At 41.9% G+C, this 21,085-nt stretch overlaps 1 protein-coding gene and 1 pseudogene across 1 annotated transcript in view; both read right to left on the bottom strand.

The window, feature by feature from the left end:
* SAMD12 (sterile alpha motif domain containing 12) overlaps nt 1-21,085 on the bottom strand; it is a 326,783-nt gene that overhangs the window by 54,628 nt on the left and 251,070 nt on the right. The gene's annotated exons all lie outside the window — the stretch shown is intronic.
* LOC119051823 (60S ribosomal protein L4-like) lies at nt 1,998-6,157 on the bottom strand (annotated as a pseudogene).

Genomic DNA, 21,085 nt, shown 5'->3' with positions numbered 1-21,085 from the left:
AATCCAAACAAAGCCTCACAAAGTCCCAAATCTTTTTCCTGTGTCCCCTGTAGCTTACACAGTGGTCACGCTGGTGATTTCTAAACAAGTTTTGTATAATGGTGTGATTTATATACTTGTCTTTCCTCTACCCCTTATGGCATTCTGTCTTCATCCAGCCAACTCATACTCATTTTTTGAGATGTAGGATAAATGTCCCCTAGTAGCAGAGCTGGTAGCTTTTTCATCTGGGCTCTCATATTATTTTCTAAGTGTCAGTATCATGTTAAATCCTATGGGTATTAAAATTGATTCCCTTGTGTGTCGATTTTCTACTGCTGGACCGAGTCTCTTTGGGGAGGATGTAGAGGTGCTGGATTTTCCCCTCTGCCCTTTCCAGCTCCCTCCATGTTCTGTTCCAAGCCCTGGGAGGCTGGCCTCTGTGAACTGCACCGAGGGGCTCCCAGTCCCTCTGGCTTTTAGCAGGAGTTGCAGAAGGCCGAAGTTCACCCTCTTTGGCGACCTCCCCAGCTGGAGCTCCCTGCATGAGGTCCACAGTGCATGTCCCAGAGGTGACCTACTCATATGAGCTTCTCTCCAGCTTCTAGGACTCATCTGGGTCAATGAATGGTAATGACGGCCACTGTCATGATGCCTGAGGAACTCTACCATGCCCTGCGACTTTATTTAAACCCAGTCCATCTTCTGGAAACTCTCCTCAGATGATAGAATTTGAGATTCCTCTCCTTTTACAGCAGTCTTGCATGTTTTACTGTTCCAGGGTCTAACAATGTACCCGGCTCAAAGACAACGCTCAGTAAATGTTTGCTAAAAGTGTAAATGAATAAATACATATGTTGCAAAAAAAAATTGACTGTCAAAATTTTCCATGTCAAAAAATCTGCTCTCATTAAAGTCTTCTATTTCCTCAAAAGTAGTGGATTTTTTTTGGAACTTGACTAGATAGACACAGTCCCGGTTATTATGAACATTGATGTTCCTTGTCATTTTCAACTCTATAGAAAACAGAAATAAGGTGAGGTCTCTCCCCTCCCTGGAGCATCAACAGTTCTCCTGGATTCTTCGTTACTAACCTCTAACACAAAACAAAGTCAAGGCATGAAACTTCCGTGCAGATCAAGCCCTGGTCAGAACACCTCCGCCTTGGAGGATAATGACAGCCAGGTAGATAGGAAATAATCAAATCCACCGAGCCTCTGGCATGGCAGTAAAAGTTCTTATCTGCAGATACGACACATTAAATGAGCAGCAGTCTTGAAGACCTTCTTTTGGAGCCTCTTGGTAGCTGTGGTTTCTAAGTTAGCAAATGCCTGCTGTTAATGTGAAAATGGGTTTCGACTAATTTGGCAACCAGGAAAACACTGGTTTTATTATAGTCCACTGTTCACACTTTCCTAGGCAGAGTTCATAGTAATTATAGCTTCTGACCGTTTGTAAAGTTTTTACAATAGGTGACAGGTTTCATACTGGACATTTTTCAAAGGTTATTTATCTCCATGCCAATACACCAAGGCAGCTATTATCCAGCATAATATCCACAGAGGGCAAAGCAGAGTCTTGGGTGGCTCCTTGCAGAGATGGGGTTTGAATCTGAGTATCTGACTCAGAAGTCATAGGATGGCCCTGGCTGGTGTGGCCCAGTGGATTGAATGCTGGCCTGTGAACCAGAAGGTTGCTGGTTTGATTCCCAGTCAGGGCACATGCCTGGGCTGTGGGCCAGATCCCCAGTTGGGGTATGCAAGAGGCAAGCAATTTATATTTCTCTCCCTTTCAATCTCCCTCCCTTCCTCTGAAAATAAATCAATAAAACCTTTTAAAAAAGGAAGTTACACTTTAGAAACTGCACTTCTCTGATCAAGAGCCGCTTGCCCCCACTATCAAAAAGAGAGATGTAAATATGAAGAGACTGTTTTTCATGTTTCTCACTGCCTTTGATATAGTCATTCAACACTAGCTGTACACAGTGTTTGACCTTTATGGAACAAACAAACCCAAGTTCAGGCCACAGGCTTCTCTCCTTCCGTGGTGGGTTTCATTTCTGCAGGCTTCTGCTCAGCGGCTGGTTTCTTGGTAGCTGCAGCCTTTCTTCCCACCAAAGGCTTCTTCTGCTTCTTCACACTGACAGTGTTCTCTCCTTTCTTCTCTGCCACCGGCTTCTTGCCTGGAACCCCCTTCTCCTCTGGTTCGGCTTCCAGTGCCGCAGCTGCTCTATCCACCCGGAGCTCGTGGCTCCTGGCCTGGCGGAGAGTAGTGTTCTGGCACATGGTCGTTGCACGTGGGTTTAACTTCAACGTGATTCTCAGGTTTTTCAGGGGATTCTTCGTCAGGACTCTGTGATGAGTCCTCTTGCTTGGTGCTCAGAGGGTTCTTAGGATCTCTGGGTTTTTCAAGATTCTGCTGAGGTCTGTACTGAGCATCTTGAGGAAAGTTGCAGTCACTCTTGAGGGAGGCTGCTGTATGCCAAGTGCCATACGGATCATCTGTGACTTGCGGAAAGCACTTTCAGTCAGTCCAAATGCAGGCACGGCCCACGCACCCACCAGGAGCAAGTTTGAACGTGTTCAGTTTGCTTATATCAGGCAGAGTATTTCCAGGGAGGTTTCTGAAGGCTTTGAGGAGACCATTGTCCTCATTACAGATGATCTAACGTCCCCCGGATTGGGTATGATGACAGTTTCTCATTTTGCCCTTGCCAGCTCTCATTCGCTGAGAGGCATAGACCTTTGTGACATCATTCTTGGCCTTAAGCTTCTGAAGAAGCAAAACAGCCTCCTTGGGTTTTTTTGTAGCCTTCAACTTTACCTCCAGGCACCAAAGGAGGTTCGGGAACTTCCTCAGTACGATGACCTTTAGGAAGGACCGTGCTGGTGAGGCCGAGGCGGCCAGGGCGGAGCAGACGAGGTAGCGCTCCTGCGCTGTGTTCGCTCTGCTGTGCCAGTGAGGCCAGGTTTTGTTTGGTGCAAACAGGCAGCCCCCATGACACTATTTCCAAAAGCACCCTGGCCAGGACGACGAGTCCCACCACCCCAAACTCTGGGAATTTGAGCCACAACTGTGCCAGCACCCCAGGATTCAGCCCTGGTTTTGTGTCCTGCCAGTTCACTGACAGCAAAGGGCGGTCTGCTTGTTTTTGTGCCAGTTGGTGTGAACAACGTTCACAACACCCTGTCGAATGGGAGCCTTGAGTACGGCAGGCAAAGGGACATTTTTGCCAGATGCTTCCCCCTACTTGGAGTGCGCTGGTATCAGTGGACACCCACATGCCCTGGTGTGGAGAGGAGGGAGCACACTCCTCTCCGCCTGGTGGCTCCCACAGGTGGCAAAAAGGTGGGACTTTTGACTTTTCAATTTACTATACGCTGGGTATTTCAGTATGGAATTGTTTGACCTTCAGTCCAGCCAGGGAGACTAAGTCACTTAGTTCTGAGAGTGGATTTTGGATGATGCCAAGGGAAAAAAAGTGGGAAAGAGAATTAAAAAAAACAACCAATTTCACGAATTTTCAAAGGCAAAGTGATTTCTACCAGGTAACAAAACACCATTTTTTCTATTTGTGTTAACAGCTAAGAAACTTCCCCACTCAGAGACAAAAAGCTCAAGGCTCATGCACACTTGACTCTTTCTTCAAAAGTTACCCAGAACCTGACACATTACTAAGAAACTGCAACGCGGAGCAGATGGAAAGCATAAAGCAGGTGCAGACCTGAAGCCTAAATAGAGACGAACAATTCTTCAGTCAACAACGAGAGAAGGAGGTGGCGGCACAGACGACAGGGAACAGAAACAGTCACACTGAAGACGTTCCTGGGAGACGCACACGTCCTCACACGCGAACAGAGCAAAAGGATTATTTCACGCATCTCAAATGGAAGCTCCTTATGTCTTCTTGGGGTACAAAGCAGGCTTCTGTGCGGCACTCGGGATGAAAGTCAAAGGAAATCTAAAGACTTTAAGGCCATGGCTGGACTGTGGTTGGAAACAAAGCAGCCAGGATTTCGGGGGAGTTGTAGCGTGGAGCTCAGCTGTTATGAGCATCTTCTGTATCGGGGAAGGTGCCCACGTAATCCTAACCAAAGATGAGAGGAAGAAGAGATCTTATTTCCCCTGAGAAGTTTTTGACTTACTTTTATTTTAATAATGTAAAGATGCTTACTTTACAGACATTTTTGAACATACACAAATATAGAGAGAATAACAGCATGAGTCCACCTTACCCATCACCCAATTTCAATAACCATCTGCACCTGTCACTCTTGTTTCAGCCCAGGTTCCCTCTCTACTATGTCTTGGTATTTTAAAGAAGTGTTGATAAAGTGCTTTTGCTTAGTTTCCCTGTTTTTGTCAAATGTGCCTACTACCTATGAGTGCTGTTGGGAAGAAAACTACAAGTGTGAAGCCCAGAAAATTCTTCAGTGTGGACACATGACAACAATGGCAGAGGGGGGTGCAAAGGCGAGACTTGCACAGTTAGATGTGGGAACAGAACAAAATAGCACAGAAAAATCAGTGGCACTATTAAGTGTATGGCATTATTTTAAATACTGACTATTGGAAGAGGTGAAACTTCAGACATGCTTTTAACTGAAATTAAGTAGCAGAATTCTGTTCTGAGGCACAGACACATGTATCCCTGCCACCCCTCCAAATCTGTTAGTTAATCCACATGTTTAAAGGCTGTTTTTTCATTTGAAGTATTGCCCTAAATGCGACCCTCCCCACTCCCCCAGCCAAAAGGCACTGCTGCTGGCTTCTAGAAGGTTACGACCTCCAGGTTGAATGCAGAGGAATGTCAGGAGAAAGATCCCAGCCAAGATCAAGAGGATCCTACGTGAAAATGCAGCGGGAGAGCTTCGTGTGTATGTTCTAGGAGATGCTGGCTAACGTGTCCTGCTCAGAGGCAGCACCGGTGCAGGCAGAGAGGTTGTGGACACGCACACAGGCCTCTCAGTAACTGCATGAACAGTCCTCAACAGGCCTGCGCAAAGTGGGAACGCCCCCACCACTCCTTTCCTTGGCCTGGAGAAGATGGATTTAATCATGGGATTTGAGACTTCTTTTACTTCGTGACCGCCAAAGCCACGTTCCAGTGCTATTAACATGGTGCTATCTTTTGTCATTTCTTAACATAAGTTTCAGTTTTATTTTCAGTTTGAGTCCAACTTTCTTACTCTGTTTCTTAAGGAAACCTGCAAAAACCAAAACGATCTTCTAGTTAACTCTCTTTCCACGTAAGGCAAATGGCTCTGGGGTGACCACTCCCACGGTGTTTGTTCTCAGGGAACTTACTACCCTTTGAAGTGTCTTTATAAGATCAACACTGACATGTCTCCTTCCACCTTCGCTCCCTCCCAAGTTCCCCTAAAAGATATGCTCAAATCCTGGACTTCTGGCCATCTTTTACTAAGTTTTCCACCTGAAAACTTGTCTTCACATTTCAATTCAATGACATAAGTCATGTCCTGGAGTAGTCTTCTGGTTTTCAAAGCCAAAGGGGAAGACATTATTTTAATAGAAAACAGTCCGCAAGCACCAGTTATCCATTGCAAAGTCTGCAGGACACTGAGAGCTGCGTGTTTTCCAATGCTGGTCAGCATAACCGCGAGAGTGAAAATATGATTACTGCCATGTGCTCAGGAGTGAAATGGGTGAAGGCAGAAGGCAGGGGAAGACGGAAAATGAAGCAAGTGTACTGGAGTGAGCCCTGGAACTCTGGGACTGTGACTCGGGCATCTGCATTGTCTTACATGTGCCCCTAGAGCGATTCAGAGGCACACCAAACTTTACTCTCCCCATGCTGTCCCTGCCTGGTTGGAGAATCGAAGGAGAACTGAAGGAGAATCGAAGGAGAAGGAAACAACGATGAAATTTTGTGAACCTGGCAACATCACAAAGTGGGGACTTCAACTGAGACTTATTGTCCTTTGTAGAATAGAAAGGACCACCCAAGGAGTAAGGTTAATTCCTCAAGTACCTTCCTATGACCTCTACTACATTGCTCTTCACTCGGTCACTGAATGCTTTATTATCCTGCAAAGGGCAGGGCACAGATAATGCTGCTCAGTAACTCCAGTGGTGATTACCTGAGGGAGCAGAAATGGTCTGCAGTGCATTCTTTCACAATGAGAGCCTCCTGGATCCAGATACGCGGCACTCTCATCACCACTACACTTGCCAAGTATGCCCACTTCTCCTTAGGACTCGTACATCTTCAAGGTGTCCACAGTGGCTAACTGATTTAAGACTTGGCCAGGCAGCTCCAGGTGGCTAATTGGTAAAGTGATATCTCAAAGATGATTCGTCTTTAATGACGGGCATTCAACATCTTTCTGTAGGTTTTACAAGATATTAAATGCATTTTCACTAGACAAGTCATTGAAGCCATATGGCAGCCTTAAGTATGTAGAACGAATCAGGCCTGATGAAGTATTATTATTTATTTGTTTCAGAATGGCAAGATGTACTGTGAGGGCACTTTTTACAAGTTGAGTCTAGAAATTCAAGGAGAAATCATTCTTTAACTTTGCTTTACGATGGATGGGAGATGATGCAAGGGCAGACAGCATCCAAATAGCAAGGAGAGAAAATGATCCCAAACCAATTCTCCACGTTCCAAGAGGGAAATCCAAGGCATAGCATGGGGCATTGACCATACACCCTTGTTTTCACCTAATAAGTCAGCTGGAACTAGACTCCCTCTCTTTGGGTCTATTCGCTCATTTGACTCAACACTTACACAGTGTCTATTTGAGTAGCAATGATCTGGATCAGACTGCTAACAGGTTCATAGACACTGCAGTGTCTATGAATGAGCATCAGGGGCTCTGTGATTTCCTAAAGTGTGTGCAGAGTCTGCCTGTAGGAGTTTTTCTGAAGAGCAGGCCCACAGCTTTAATGAGACTAAAAGTCCCCGTGACTGAAAAACATTAAGAACCATAGAGCTCCAAATCTAAGACCTTAAGACGTACAAAGATACTAGAGAGAACAATGACCGCCCCTTCTCCCACCTAGCTATTTTAAGTACAAGGCATATAAATGTAATTTATCTGGAGGAAAGTAGGTAAGTAGACTCAATAAACTCCAGAGAATTTTTTAGTCTTATAATGCGTGACTTTCAGAAAATAATTTCTACTGTCTGTAAGATCAAAAAAGGTCCTAAAGTCATACAGCCCAAAGTGAGAGATAAATAAAAGCAGTTACAATGAGATGTTTTGAGGAGGCTGAAGCCGTCTGCTCCCTATTATTCCTAAGCTAGGGCGCGCCATTCCATCAGCTCATGTGAAGGCCAGACAATGGCATGTGGACAGAGTGGGTTTGCTAGGAAAGGTGCAGAGTTGGGGAGAAGACGTTCCCTGTTCCTCCTCTCTTCTGGCTGTTGAAACAGATGCTACCACTAATTTGGCTTTTCAGCTCTATTCCATTATTTTTGTTAATTTGTTTCAAATATACTTATGTTTATTTGAATGATGTGTTCTACCACTGAATGATGTGTTCTAAGATATTTGACACCGTGACCACCAATCTTCTTTTAAAAAGGTAACCCTTCATCTGACATTTGATGAAAACCTTAAGAATTTATAAAAATGAAAAAAAGTAGCATGATAGTTCATATTATAGTATATATATATTTTTGCCAACAAGATTGAAGGTTCTTTTTTCTTTTATAGGGAGGAAGGGAGAGAGGAATGAAGGGGGGGAGAGGGGCAGAAAGAGAGAGAGAAACATTGACATGAGAGAGAAACATGAATTGGTTGCCTTCCATGTACACCCCAACCAGGAATTGAACTTGCAAACTAGGTCTGCACCTTGCCTGGGAATCAAACCCACAACATTTCGGTGTGCAAAACAATGCTCCAGGCAACTGAGCTGCCCGGCCAGGCCAAGATCAGATTTTTAAAACAAGATTGGGTTATTTTTATGGTCCTTATTTTTGAATGCCACAATCCATATAAATTGCAAAATAAAGATAATTTCATATCACTTTTATAATGTTCTGATTTTAGAACCTATTTAAACAAATATTGAAATCACCATAATATACAGTCTCTTTCAGTTTATGTAGAAAAAAATTATCCCTAACACTGGCCCCCGCAAACTCCAACAAATTATATATGTATTTTAATCGTAGATATCTAGGCCTAGTTTTATTGTATTAAATTAATTCTTATTCTCAGGCAAGGACACGCTCATTGACTTTAGAGAGAGGAGAAGGGAGGAAGAGAGGGAGGGACAGAAACACGCATATGAGAGAGAAACACTGATTGACAGTCTCTCATATGCACCGCAACCAGGGACCAAACCTGCCACCCAGGCATGTGCCCTGACTAGAATCGAACTGGTGACCTTTCAAATTACAGGATGCTGCTCCCACCAAATGAGCCACGCAGACCACAGCTCTACACCTAATTTAAAAAAATTGAATTGCCCTAGAAGATTTGCTATTAAAAAGCCTGCACTATCCCTCCTCTCTCCCCCTAAGGCCCTCCCTTCCCTAACTTGCTATTTTGGCATTTATTTCCATATCTCTAAATCATATTTTTGTATCGTTACTTGTTTAAAAATTTTCAAACTGTAAAAAACTGATCACCCACTAGGAACACTGAGGACATTCCTCCTCCCCCCACTCTTGTCTCGTATGCTCTCCTTTCTAACCTCTGTTCATGCCAATATTGTAATTTTCCTTGAATCAATATACAGTGTTGACATTGCTATGCTATTAAATGCTATCCAAAATTCAGCCTGGAGTCAACTACCCATCACAATTCCTTTCCTGCATGGCTATTGTTTTCCCTGGAGGCAATAATTATCTGCTGGTTACATTTGTTTGATTTTCTCAATACTAAACACTAACTCAGGCCCACACCCTTCACCACTTGGGTACATACATACGCTCTGGACACGTTCCATACTTTAGGTATTCCGTCAATTTCGTCTTCCTGGAGAGGCCTCTTCAGGAGCGATGCTCTCAGCTGTGCCAGGTGCGCCCACCCGTTCCCAGGTGCTGTTTCACCTGGCTCAGGAATACAGCTTCAGTCATGGGCCAAGGTGGGGCGTGGCCGTTTCTTGACTATGAGGAGTGGGAACAGGATCTGGTGATGACTGTTTATCAACCTCTCCAGTGATCTTCATTATTTTAGCTCACATACTGCTATCTTGGGCCTGCTAATGTATTTCCTATGTGTCCCTCTGCTTTCTAGCTTCCAAAATTTGTGTACCTCTTCTCTTCTGTTTTCTACGTCTTTATGGATTTATGCCCTTAACTTTTTTTTTTTGGTAGGGAACAAATGTAGAAGTATGTATCCAATCTGCTTTCACTGCTTTTGAGACTATTTTAGAAATCAGTGTTATGGAAAACCCAGGCACATACATTAAGTAGGCATGTCGTCAACAGCAATTTATACAATAACCAACACATGCTCACCTGTAACTCACAGGTGAAAAAATGAGGCATATTCTTCCTCAGATATATCACTTGCTATGCCCCAGTACTCTCTGCACTTAATCTCCCTCATTTTGGGCTTCTGTTTTTAGCTCTCAAATACCTGAGAATTGTTTCAGTCAATCAATAACTCTGTCATGCTCTATTACGGCTGATCAATATGGACAAGGATGCAATGAGGCGGAAGCAAGATGTTTTATTCAATCAGGTTTTTGGTCTCTTTTATTAACCCCAATACTTTGAGGGTGTTTACAAAATTTTCTATACTCCTCTCATCTCGTTTTATTCCAGCCAGCAAACGTTTGTATACAACACCTGCACGTGGCCTCCTTCACAGCTTCAGGTTGAGTCCATTGGCACGGAGAGATCTGGGTCCTAGACTCATCTTTGCCTCTGTTTGTGATTCTAGGTAAATCACTACCACTACAGGCATCTCTCACCTGTGCAGTGGGAGTTGTTAAGGCTCAGACACTGGTATCCCACAGGTCAGTTGGGGTCAGCGGACATGGTGTGGCTGGCACAATAAGGAATTTTGGGGGGAATGTGGTTGCCTTTGCTGGTATGGTGGGGGAGGGGAAAGCACTCCACAGTTTTCTGCAGTCATCTCTACTTATTATGGTAACACTGCCAGGCTGCTTTGTAAATGCCTATGAATTTTCTGCTTCCCCTGTGTATTTTCTCCACAATGACTATTCCTTCGTATCCCCGTAGCACTAACTTCCTTTGAGTTTAGGGACATTGCAAATAACATTAGCCGAAGTACCCCAGAATCCTGGAGATGACAAAGGCAGGCGAGCCGTATAACCACCCAGAATCAGGAGTAGAATGTTATAAAATAAAGTGAACTCCTTCTCTATGTTTGCATACTTTTTTTGACCAATGCCCAAGAAGTAGCTGACCCCTTTTTCTACAGACTTCCATTTCCTGAATGGACATTAGTGTCTGCAATATCATCACTACCCCCTTTCTTTTCTCTCACCTAACTCTATATGTTTGTCATCCTGACACTGTGAATTCTCCAAGGATAGGATGGTCTTGCTGAAGTTTTCGTCTTTCCTTTCTAAAGGTTTATTATGGATTACAATTTTGTGTTGCACACACAGCACCTTGAGTGGCAACATTTCTCATTTTTATTTGGTCTTTTTTCGAGAGGTTTGGGAGTCACAGAACATACTGTGCGCTGAATGTTAGTGTGTTTTTTTTAGCTTAGCCACTAAAAGAAAAATTAATAATATAGCTATAAAAGAGTCTCTCCTAGCCTGTCTCCTGCACACCCTTGACCATTCTCTAGATCTTACACTTGGTCTTATAATCCAAAAGACAACAGGAACGTATATCCTGGATTACAAAGAGAAAGAACACATAGCAAAAACAGAGAACACACAAGGATAAAGAAGAGATAAAATACAACTTTTATAACATGCCCAGGCCAAGGGGTGATTGAATCAGTTGAATATCATTATTGGGTTAGAGGGGGTCACGGGACTTTCAAGTTTAAAGTGAATGGAACGCAGGTAAGCAACCGCATCACTTATAACTGACCAGGAGGCCATGATTTGTCGTTGGAATTCTGAGAACTGTTTGAGTGCAAGGAAAGAGTATGAAGAGGGAGGGCATGGAGCGAAACCCACTTTTGAGAAGGATCTCCAATGTCATCTGTGTGGTAGCAGCTTTCATATCTCACTGAATTTTATTCAAGGGGCAGCACCTTACTAGGCAAAGTAGATGGTGAATCTATCAGCCCCAGAGAAGAGGAGGGGTACAGCTCAGCATCAAAGAGACCAGGACAGTAAAGTGCTCTAGGATGTCCCTATGAAGAGCCCTGAGATACCAGATGATGATAGCTGCCAATACATGGCCTTAAAGAGATCCCGTAAGCACTCAGGACCCCCCGCCCAACAATAAATTGTACTAGGCAATGCAGATGCACGGATGGATGGGAAAGTAGAGAACCTGCCTCAAAGGACACATCCTGTGGAAACAAGGCTGAGCGTCAGGGAAGTGGGGGTAGTCCTGGAGGTAGGGACAATTGTCTCTGAGAGGTCGTATCATTGAAGGGAAATAAATAAGGCCTGGATCCACGATATTAGAAGTGGTTGTGATGTGCCCAACACTTCCCTGGAACTCTATTAAGCTATTTCACTTCTTAGCAACAAGTAATCATAGTTAACATTTATTTAGGACTTCCTAAATCCCAGGCTGATATCATTTTGTTCAATGCTCACTCCCATGGCATGGGGCAGGTACTACCTTTTTTTTAGTTTTATAGATGAGAAAGTACCTGAGGGAAGTTAGGGAATTTGCAAATGACCAAGTGAGTATGTAGGTTTGAGAGTTGCATGACACGAACCTACTGTTGTAAGAGAAAGCATAGTTTTAGAAGAGAGTGAAGGAAAATAAAGTTGACTACAGACCAAGCAGCACAAAAACCAGTAGTTAAATGATTATTCTGTGAGGTTTCTTGCACGTGGCATTTGCAGTTTTCAAAACGGATGCCTTTGATAGGGAAACAGGGCAAAACATCAAGGAAGAATGTATATCCCACCCACAGTCATAACAATTTTTTGTTTTGTTTTATACACTGAACTATCATAGGACAATACAAAATGTAGAGTCTAACTAATGACAATAACAATAATAACCTTGAATCTATTAAGAGCTTAAGATACTAAAAATTATACACAAGCCCATTCTTGCTCTCCTCCTCCCGGCTCCCCTCAGATATTAACAAGATTCTGAATTTTGTGTCAATCATTTCTTTACTTCTCCTTATGGTTTACACATATGTGTTTTTAAAAATATGTATTAAAATTTTCCTCTTAGGAACTTTATGTAAACTTCATATAAATGGACTGATAATCTATGTTTGTTCTTTTGTGATGAGCATTTTTTGCTCAACACTATTCACCCATGGGGCACACACACAGTAGGCCCTTTTGCTTTCCCGCCGTAGATGAGGCCATTATATGAAGATGCCACAATTAGTCTGTCCAAGCTCCATCAAAGGGTCACTGGACTCCCCAGGTTTCTGTTGTGAAAATGAAAGCCGCAGTGAATATTCTGGTTCACATCTCCTCGTACACGAATTGTCCTCTAGGTGACATTTCTCTAGAACTCCGCAAACTATACAGAATAGAAGGTGAGTCAGCAACCTCATATTGTTCCTGATATCCAAGGGGCTTGAAGAAACATTTCACCACTGAAGATGATGTTTCCCATAAGCTTTTTGTAGATATACTTTACCAGGTTAAAAAAGTTCCACGCTATTCCTAGTTTGCCAAGAATTTTTATCACGGACAGTTGTAGAATTGTATTGAATGATTTTTAAAAAATATGTATTAAGATGACGTACCATTTCCTCTTCTAGTCAGTTGATATGAGGGAATATATTAAATACTAATGGACTAACCTTGCTTCCAGAAATAAACCCAAAGTAATGGTACAGTATAGAATTTTAAAATCCATTACTTAATTCGGTTTGCAAGTGTTCTTTGTACTTGTTGATGTTCTAGATATTTGAATGGTGTGTAATTTTATTTCCTTATACTGTGTGTCAAATTTCAGATCCAAGGATAACATTGGGCTTATAAAAAGAATTGGGAATATTCCCTCTTTCTTTTATTGTCTGAAAAACTGTGTATTTTGGAATTGAATATTTGGCATAATTCACGTGTCTAACATTCTGGTCTTGTGTTTTCCAGTAGAAATAAAGTTAATTACTCATTTTTTCCCATGGTTATAGGACAATTTATTTTTCTATTTTTCTAAATATTACATAAAATTTATATTTTAATATAAATTATTAAAACTACATTACATTATTTTTAAAAATAAATGTATTTTAGAACATTTTACCCACATTTCCAAATTTATCTGCATACCTTTATTTTTTGCCTTATTATCTGGTTAACTTTGTGTGTATTTAAGTCTCTTAAAGTTGCATATTTATTTGTGCAATTTCACTTTTTGTCATCAATCCTGCTAATTCATTATTCCTTTCAGAGAATGAACTTTTGATGTTTGTGAACCTCTCCATTTTGGCTATTTTATTAGTATTTTTTAATCATATTTTCCCCATTATCTCTAGGTTTACTCTGCTTCTCTTTTTCTGAATTCTGCAGTTAATGATTTACTCACTACATTTTTTTCAAGCTTCAAACATTTATTAATCAGTATATACCCCAAAAGAATATACCAACATGATTTCGTGCATGTGGTGGAAAAATATTTCCTGGTGAAGTGGAAAACTGTGCGGAGGCCTTCAGGAAGGCCTATGTTCTAAGCGGCTTTATAGGGAAACGTTTCACTTAGAACTGTTTCTATGGTTTGCTGTAATCTACAGCCACTTAGCAGAACTTACATTGCTCATTGGGAGCCAATTGTTCCAGGGTTCTGTGTTATTCTTTTTGTCCTAACAGACATCTGGGATGAACAATGCCAGGCACGTTACACACAGCACTGACCCCAGTACCCTGGCGCCAATAAATACAAAGAGAGGGATGGAGCGTGGAGGCTTCTTGGCCTGGCTGAGAATCTGAGGGAGCAAAGAAAGAGAAGACTGCACGGCCTGGGGGCAGGGAATGCCTCGAGGGTGGGCGGATGTCCTCATTATTTTCTTTTTCTTTTTAAAATATTTTATTTATTTATTTTTAGAGAGAGGGGAAGGGAAGGAGAAAGAGTGGAAGAGAAACATCGACAAACATCAGTGTGTGGTTGCCTCTCATGTGTCCCCTACTGGGGACCTGGCCTACAACCCAGGCATGTGACCTAACTGGGAATAGATCCTTCGCTTCAAGGGCCCGTGCTCAATCCACTGAGCTATGCCAGCCAGGGCATCATTTTTTTCCTAATATGAGAATTCGACGCTATAAATTTCTCTTCAAGTATTACTTTAGCTTCATCTCATATATTTTGTAAGTAGTACTTACACTGTCATTTAATTTCCATTATTTTTTATTCTCTGACCCATAGGTTATTTAAAAGTGGATTTTTAAATGTCCATATGCATGCATTTATCTTTCTGTAACTGATTTGTTTATATTCTGTATAGTAAAATGCATTTTTTAACATTTGTTGTGACTTGCTTTATGCCCTAGAATATGTGTAGTTTTTATAAATTTCTGCGTCTCCTTCAAAGGAATTTCTACTCTATGTTTTGCAACAGTATTCTACACATACCCTTGAAGTCAAGCTTATTCATTGTGTTGTTCTAGTTTTCTATATTTTACTGAAAACTGTAAGTAAAAATTTCTGGCTGTGATGTGAAGGTGTATATTTCTCATTGTAATTCTGTTCATTTGTTTCTAATATTTGAAGCTATACTGTTCATTACCTACAAATTCGACATTATTACAATTTCCTGAGGTATGTTAACTCTTAAGAAAATTCAGCGTACCTCTTTATCTCTGGCATATTATTGTTTTTAATTTTATCTTTGCTTCATATTATTATTATATTAATGAATACTTTCTTTAGGTTCATGTTTGTCTAGAATACTTTTTTCTATTCTTTACTTTCAACCATTTGGTGTCTCTTACAAACAAAATATAGATGCATTTTGTCTGATGGGATGTGTGTGTGTGTTTTAATCTAGTTTGACAATATTTGTCTTTTATTAGGGAAGGCTAATACAATTGCATTGATACCAGTTACTGAAATATCTGGATTCATTTCTACAATTTTATTTTGTAGTATCTCTTCCACTTTTTCTGTATTTCTTCTATTACTACTACTTTTCTTTCTTGACTTCTTAAAATATTTTTTTAAAACTTCTCTATGCTGCTTTAATTTTCCTTTACAAACTTAGAAATTATAGATACATGCATTCTTTACCACTTGGACCCAGGAAAAGCCAGTCTTTTGTGGTGTGGCCCTTCCCCCCCTAATTCACATACTAGAATGTCACCCTTTGGATTTTGGTGAAGGACATCTGAGCCACTCTCCCATCCCACTCTAGGTCCAGGATTTCACTTCTGATGCTGTGCACGGCTCTGAAACCTAGACCGTAAGACACCAGCTCCAAGATTTGCTTATCCCTGCGAAGTATAGCTTTCTGAATGCTTTTTGATTTTGTTCTCCTTTATATTCCTCTATTATCTATCTATCTATCTATCTATCTATCTATCTATCTATCTATCTATCTAATCTATCTATCATCACCTATTTATTATCTAGTACATGTAAGTGCAAACTGGGAGGGTTTTCGCCAAACATCTGGTCATTCATTGTGCTAGAAATGGAAGACCATGCTTTGGCTCTGGTGCAATCATTTCCTTATACAGTTTCGACAGCTTTATGCAAACCTGGGACAGAGTGGAAAAGTAATATATTTGATTTGCATGTATCCTGCAAAAATCTGCAGAATTCTGCTCTCAGATGATATTTTTTAGGGATCAAGAAAAGGAGAGAAATTAACCCTAATCCCAATAAAATGTTTTCCTTCCACTACGTATATTGTTTTCATATATTCGCTTTATTCAATCCTTGTAACAACTCCATAGGATAGTTATCACTACCTTTATTTTACAGATGAGGTGTCTGGGACCACCTTTTGAGGTGTTCAAATGACTGAACTGCGATTCAAACCCTTGCCTGTCTAATTCCACAGCCCATGCCCTTTATCCCTCCAACCTCCCATCATGTGCCTTTCCTGAAATAGAGAGCTCTGAGGGATTCTTTTCAGAGCCGGTAGGAATGATCCCAGTTAGTCTTTCACTGGTAATTTTCATAGCAAACAATGCAGCTATTTACCCAGCATTGGTTAGAATGCTGCTAATTGCTAGCATTCATTCTGTTGGCAAACATGGTATTTATCGACTCCAGAAAGAGTCCAGACTGTGGGAAAACATACACAAGTGCGTTCAAAGCAAACCTTTGTTTGGGTCCTAGTGTCGGGCCATTTTTATTTTTAATTGCCATATTTACTTTCGACCAAATAATCTCATATTTAAGAGCCTATAAACATTTGAGAGGAATTAAGCCTTTCAAAAACACTCTCCTGATGTCAGTTCACATACTAAATGCCATAAAATAATGTACTTGTTTATGCAGTCTCTGCCATTGTAGCCTAAACTGTTACCAATGGCCACCTTGCCAAGTCTGACAGGTGGCCCAAGAGTGCCATAGGTAAACTAATCTTGTTCTAACCCTGTGCTTCATCACTGTGGACCTTACCACAGGCAGAGTTGAGGAAAAAGCTCTCTCTCTCTCTCTCTCCCCCCATGTCTTTCCTCATTCCCCCTTTCCCTAGCTGAACTTGAGTGTCTGAAGCTGGTCCAGATGAGTACCAGCATCTGGACAGCCTACAGAACAAACCACAAAGAGGGCAACTGGCCGCTTTCACTGGTCATTGGCTGCCTCACCATTGGAGCATAACCGTTGCTGCTCAAAACCAGCCTGGAATCAGCATACCCAGAGACAGTTCGCTCTGAAGACATATGGGAAGGGGTTAGAGGTTGGATCGATATAATTTAGAGGTCAGTGATCACAAGTGCAAAACCAAGTCAGGCAAGTTTTCTATTTTGAGGCTTCATACAGGATCAAAGGGACCAGCATGTCAGTATAAAGGGAAGAGAAGGAACAGGAAGGTGTATTGTTTCCATTTCACGTGCCCACATGTGTTTGCAAAGTGGCTCACAAGACGCTGTCATTCCCCAGGTTACTAAAGGCTGCTCTAAATCCTCCTTTGTGCAAAGTCTGCCCCAAAATACCCGTTTGAGAAAAAAAAAAGTATTAGCATGCTCTCCCAGTACGTGTCTCTAGCTCTGTTGTGAAAATGAAATGGGTGTGTTTACATAATCTGGGAATTCAGGGAAAAAATTATGCAATTCTGTGTAATTTTCCCCAAAGAGCTGAAATTGAACAAAAATCAACTGCACATCTGGGCCTGGGGCTGCTTTAGCCTCTGATGCAAAAATGAAGACGAATTTCAAGTGATCAAAAAGCTCAAAAGTGCTCACGCCTGACAATTTTTTCCCTCCTTGGAATGAAAAGAATAACAACTGTTTTTCCTAAATATAAATTACAATCAGCTGGTGTTAGTTTTATCATTGTTAAGTCCTTCCACTGACCAGACCACTTGTCTTCTATTACTGATTGAACACACACACACACACACACAAAATATCCTAATGTCTTCCTGTGTTTTTAACTGGACTGGAAATCTAGAGTAAACTGGGGTATGCCCTTGTATATTTCAGGATTATGTAATAAACACACATTACCATCCTCTCATTAATGTTTGTGATCAACATTAATGGGAGATGCTTTCATGAGAAGTGATACAAACACTGTCTTTTTAAGCTTGACTTTAATCGCCCATTTCTGGTCCACATTTGAATTATGCTTTGAACTGCAGTTAAGACTGTAGCTGTCAGATGCAGGAGGGAAACAGTTAATTCTGCCACCATTTCCTTGTTTTGACATTGTGGGGTGCATAGTCAGTACTTTATAGACACAGAAGGAATACGTAGAAATTTTAACATTGTAATCTGGCTAGGTGAATATGATGCATTACCTGATTCCCATGCAGCACAAATCCTATTCCCTGTGAGTCTGAGATTTGTTTCTTTGGGGGCAGCAAAAGGGAGATGAACCACTTGGCCCATAGGACTGACTTCCTCAAAGGGGTGGGTGTTTAAGCAGACAACTTGAACACAGACACAACACAAACATGCAGACACATGTGACTCGCTTTGGTGAATTCTCATATGTAAATAATTCCCTTCTAAATGATGCCACTGAAACTCAGAATTGACCTTTGCACATTCTCTCCACTTGCACATGGGACCGGGCTACTTTGTGGTTTTAGTGGTGGGTGGTGGGGGAGCGCAATACATGCCTGTGGTGTTTGTTCTGTTGCAAGTACCAACACAAACCACACAAAATCAATAGACATAACATTTTCTGTAACTGAACAAGGAATTCCCAAAGCAAGTCCCTGTGTAAAGGACAGTGCGGTGTCTTCATTTTTAGTCAAAATATATTTCTTAGTCCAGTTGTTATGGTGTTACAACCAATGCAAAGCGCCCCCTTGATGCCATCTTGTAGCCAAGCAACTCAGAGGAGCACCATCACTCAAGGCATATCAAACTTATTTCCAGTCAGCTGCATTGCCCACCCTGTGCTGCAAGGGCAGGGACAAACTTGAATTTGAGATAGAATCAAGGACAAAATCGTCATCACTGATACCTCCTGGGTGAGTTATAGCCCTCAACAGAATGTGGCAAAGTTGGCCTGGATGCTGCTGATAGTACTTAATGACCTGGAGGGGCTACAGCACCGAACTATCAAGCTTAGGAGAAAGAAAGATTGTAAGTCTGCTTTCAAAAGCAAGCCCCAAGCGCCAGCAAAAGGGAAAGACAAGACTCAAGCGTTCATCACAAGTGAGAAGGAACGAGTTTGAGCCGAGCTTCCAGGGAACACACAGAAATGGTGACAGGCAGCTCTTTTCTCATTAGGCCACTGCTACTTACCTCAGCGAGAGTACTGTATATGTGTTGTGCCCCAAGCGCTGCGGGGTGGAGAGGTTCTCTAGAAATAACAGTTCTTAATAACTATGGGCTGTGTTAGACACCTGCATGGGGGCAGGGATCTCCATTCTATCTGTTCAAGTGTCAGAGGTCTATGGTCTGGGTCCCAAGCAGAAACTGCACGGCTGTTCTCCTCTGTCCTACGTTAATGGCCACATCCTCGTCATAGTCTTAGCAGTACCTTATGTTGCCATGGATACCTTAAATTGTTAAAACTCACTCACTTGTTTCACTCGTAACCTAAATTCAAGTTCAGAAATAGTGGTATTAGTAGGACAAATATCAGGATTTCTCTTGAACAAATATAGAAACGGAGGCACAGATTTTCCCTAAGGTCAAAGGATTGGGTTATTCTAGAATTGAAAGGGTCCTAAGGGAACTCAGGTCAGCCTCTGTTTAACAGATGGCGAAACAGAGGGTGAGAAAGATTCCAGGGTGAGCCAGTAAGAAAGAACAGATTCCATAAAGACTCGGAATCCAGTGCTCTTCTGAAATGTAGCATCACACGTGTCTAGAGAGGAGGGCCCCGTCCTTCAAGGGAGTCCCTGTGAGTAGTGACTGGGGCTGAGGGATGCAGAAGTTCTGAGGCAGGGACTCTTTCTGTCTTGCTCACCATTTAATTGTCAATTCCTAGCACACAGCCCGCTGTGACACATTTGCAGTAATGCTAGGTGAATGACTGCATGACTTCTAATAGATACTAGGCATTTTTTAGAAATAGATTGCTGACATCTGGCATAAAAATGACAATCTCTAAACCAGAAAGAAAAGAGGATATATCATCTACATGCCAGCTGTCTCTACAAATAATGTCATATATCTGGAATTTGCTTAGACACCTGACTAGAGTGGGGAGGGGTTCTGAATGGGGCCCTGAGACAAGCTGGTTGACTGCTGAGTGTGAGTAGCATCAGTCAAGGTAACCTTAAATATACACTCTCTACTGAGTATGATTCCACACTCTTCCTGGATTTCTATGCCAATTTCTCCTCTATCCTCCCTAAAATTTGCTCATCATCTATTTTTCTACATTGAAGATTATGGTCCTTACCAGGAGGTCATTTCAAACTAGAGGTGAGCCTTGAACAATGCAGGGGTTTGGTGCACTGAACCCCACACACAGTTAAAAATCTGCATCTAACTTTTGGCTCCCCTCAAACTTAACTACTAATAGGCTACCATTGATTGAAAACCTTATCAATAACTTAACCAGTCAATTAATGCATATTTTGCATGTAGGTATTATATATTGTATTCTTATAATAAAGTAAGCTAAAGAAAATAAAATGTTATTAGGAAAATCATAAAAATACATTTGCAATATTTACTGAAAAATCTGCACTTCCAGTCAGGAGGGAGGTATAGGTAGATACACTTTGCCTCTTTGTGCAACTACGATAAGAAACTACAACTAAACCTCAAAACGAATAACAACCAAAACTTTCACAAAATTGAACTGTATGGAAGTCTGATGACCAAGGATTTAAGCATTCATCCAGATGGGTAGGAGGGGCAGAGACACAGACACAGGGTAGAGAGGCCAGGAGACGCGGTGTGGTGCAGAGAGATGGTGGCAGTGATGGAATGGGCACAGGTGGTCCCACATTCATGTGGGGTGTATAGAAATCAGAAGGGATAGCTTGGGAGCCAGGGATCCCAGCCCTAGGCCAGACCACACAACCCAGAGGTCCAGAGCTAAGAAGATAAATCTTGATAACTTCTGGTTGTAAAAACCAGAGGGGGTTTGGGTGGCAGAAGAAACTGCTGGATTTTCAGGAAACTTCACTTAAAGGGCCCATACAGTCTTAAAACTTATGCAAACCCACCCGCTCTGAGATTCAATACCAAGGCAACAGCTGGAAGGGTGCCAATCACATACAGGGAATGGGTGGAATGACAGGAAACAGGGTGACTGCCAGGCAAATCCCCAGAAGCCAGGCAGTGGCATAGTCCCCTCTTCAAGCTCTTCCTCCACACAGGGTCACAAAGTGATAAGCAGATTACCCCACCCTACTAATTACCTAAGGCTCTGCCCCACACAATTTACAGGTGCCTTTTACAGGGAGTGAAAGCAGCTCTACCTAATACACAGAAACAAACACAGGGAGGCTGCCAAATT

This window comes from Artibeus jamaicensis, unplaced genomic scaffold, assembly GCF_021234435.1.
Source record: "Artibeus jamaicensis isolate MK-2021 breed Jamaican fruit bat unplaced genomic scaffold, CSHL_Jam_final scaffold_916, whole genome shotgun sequence".
Taxonomy (NCBI): Eukaryota; Metazoa; Chordata; class Mammalia; order Chiroptera; family Phyllostomidae; genus Artibeus; species Artibeus jamaicensis.
This window is presented reverse-complemented; position numbering and strand designations above follow the sequence as displayed.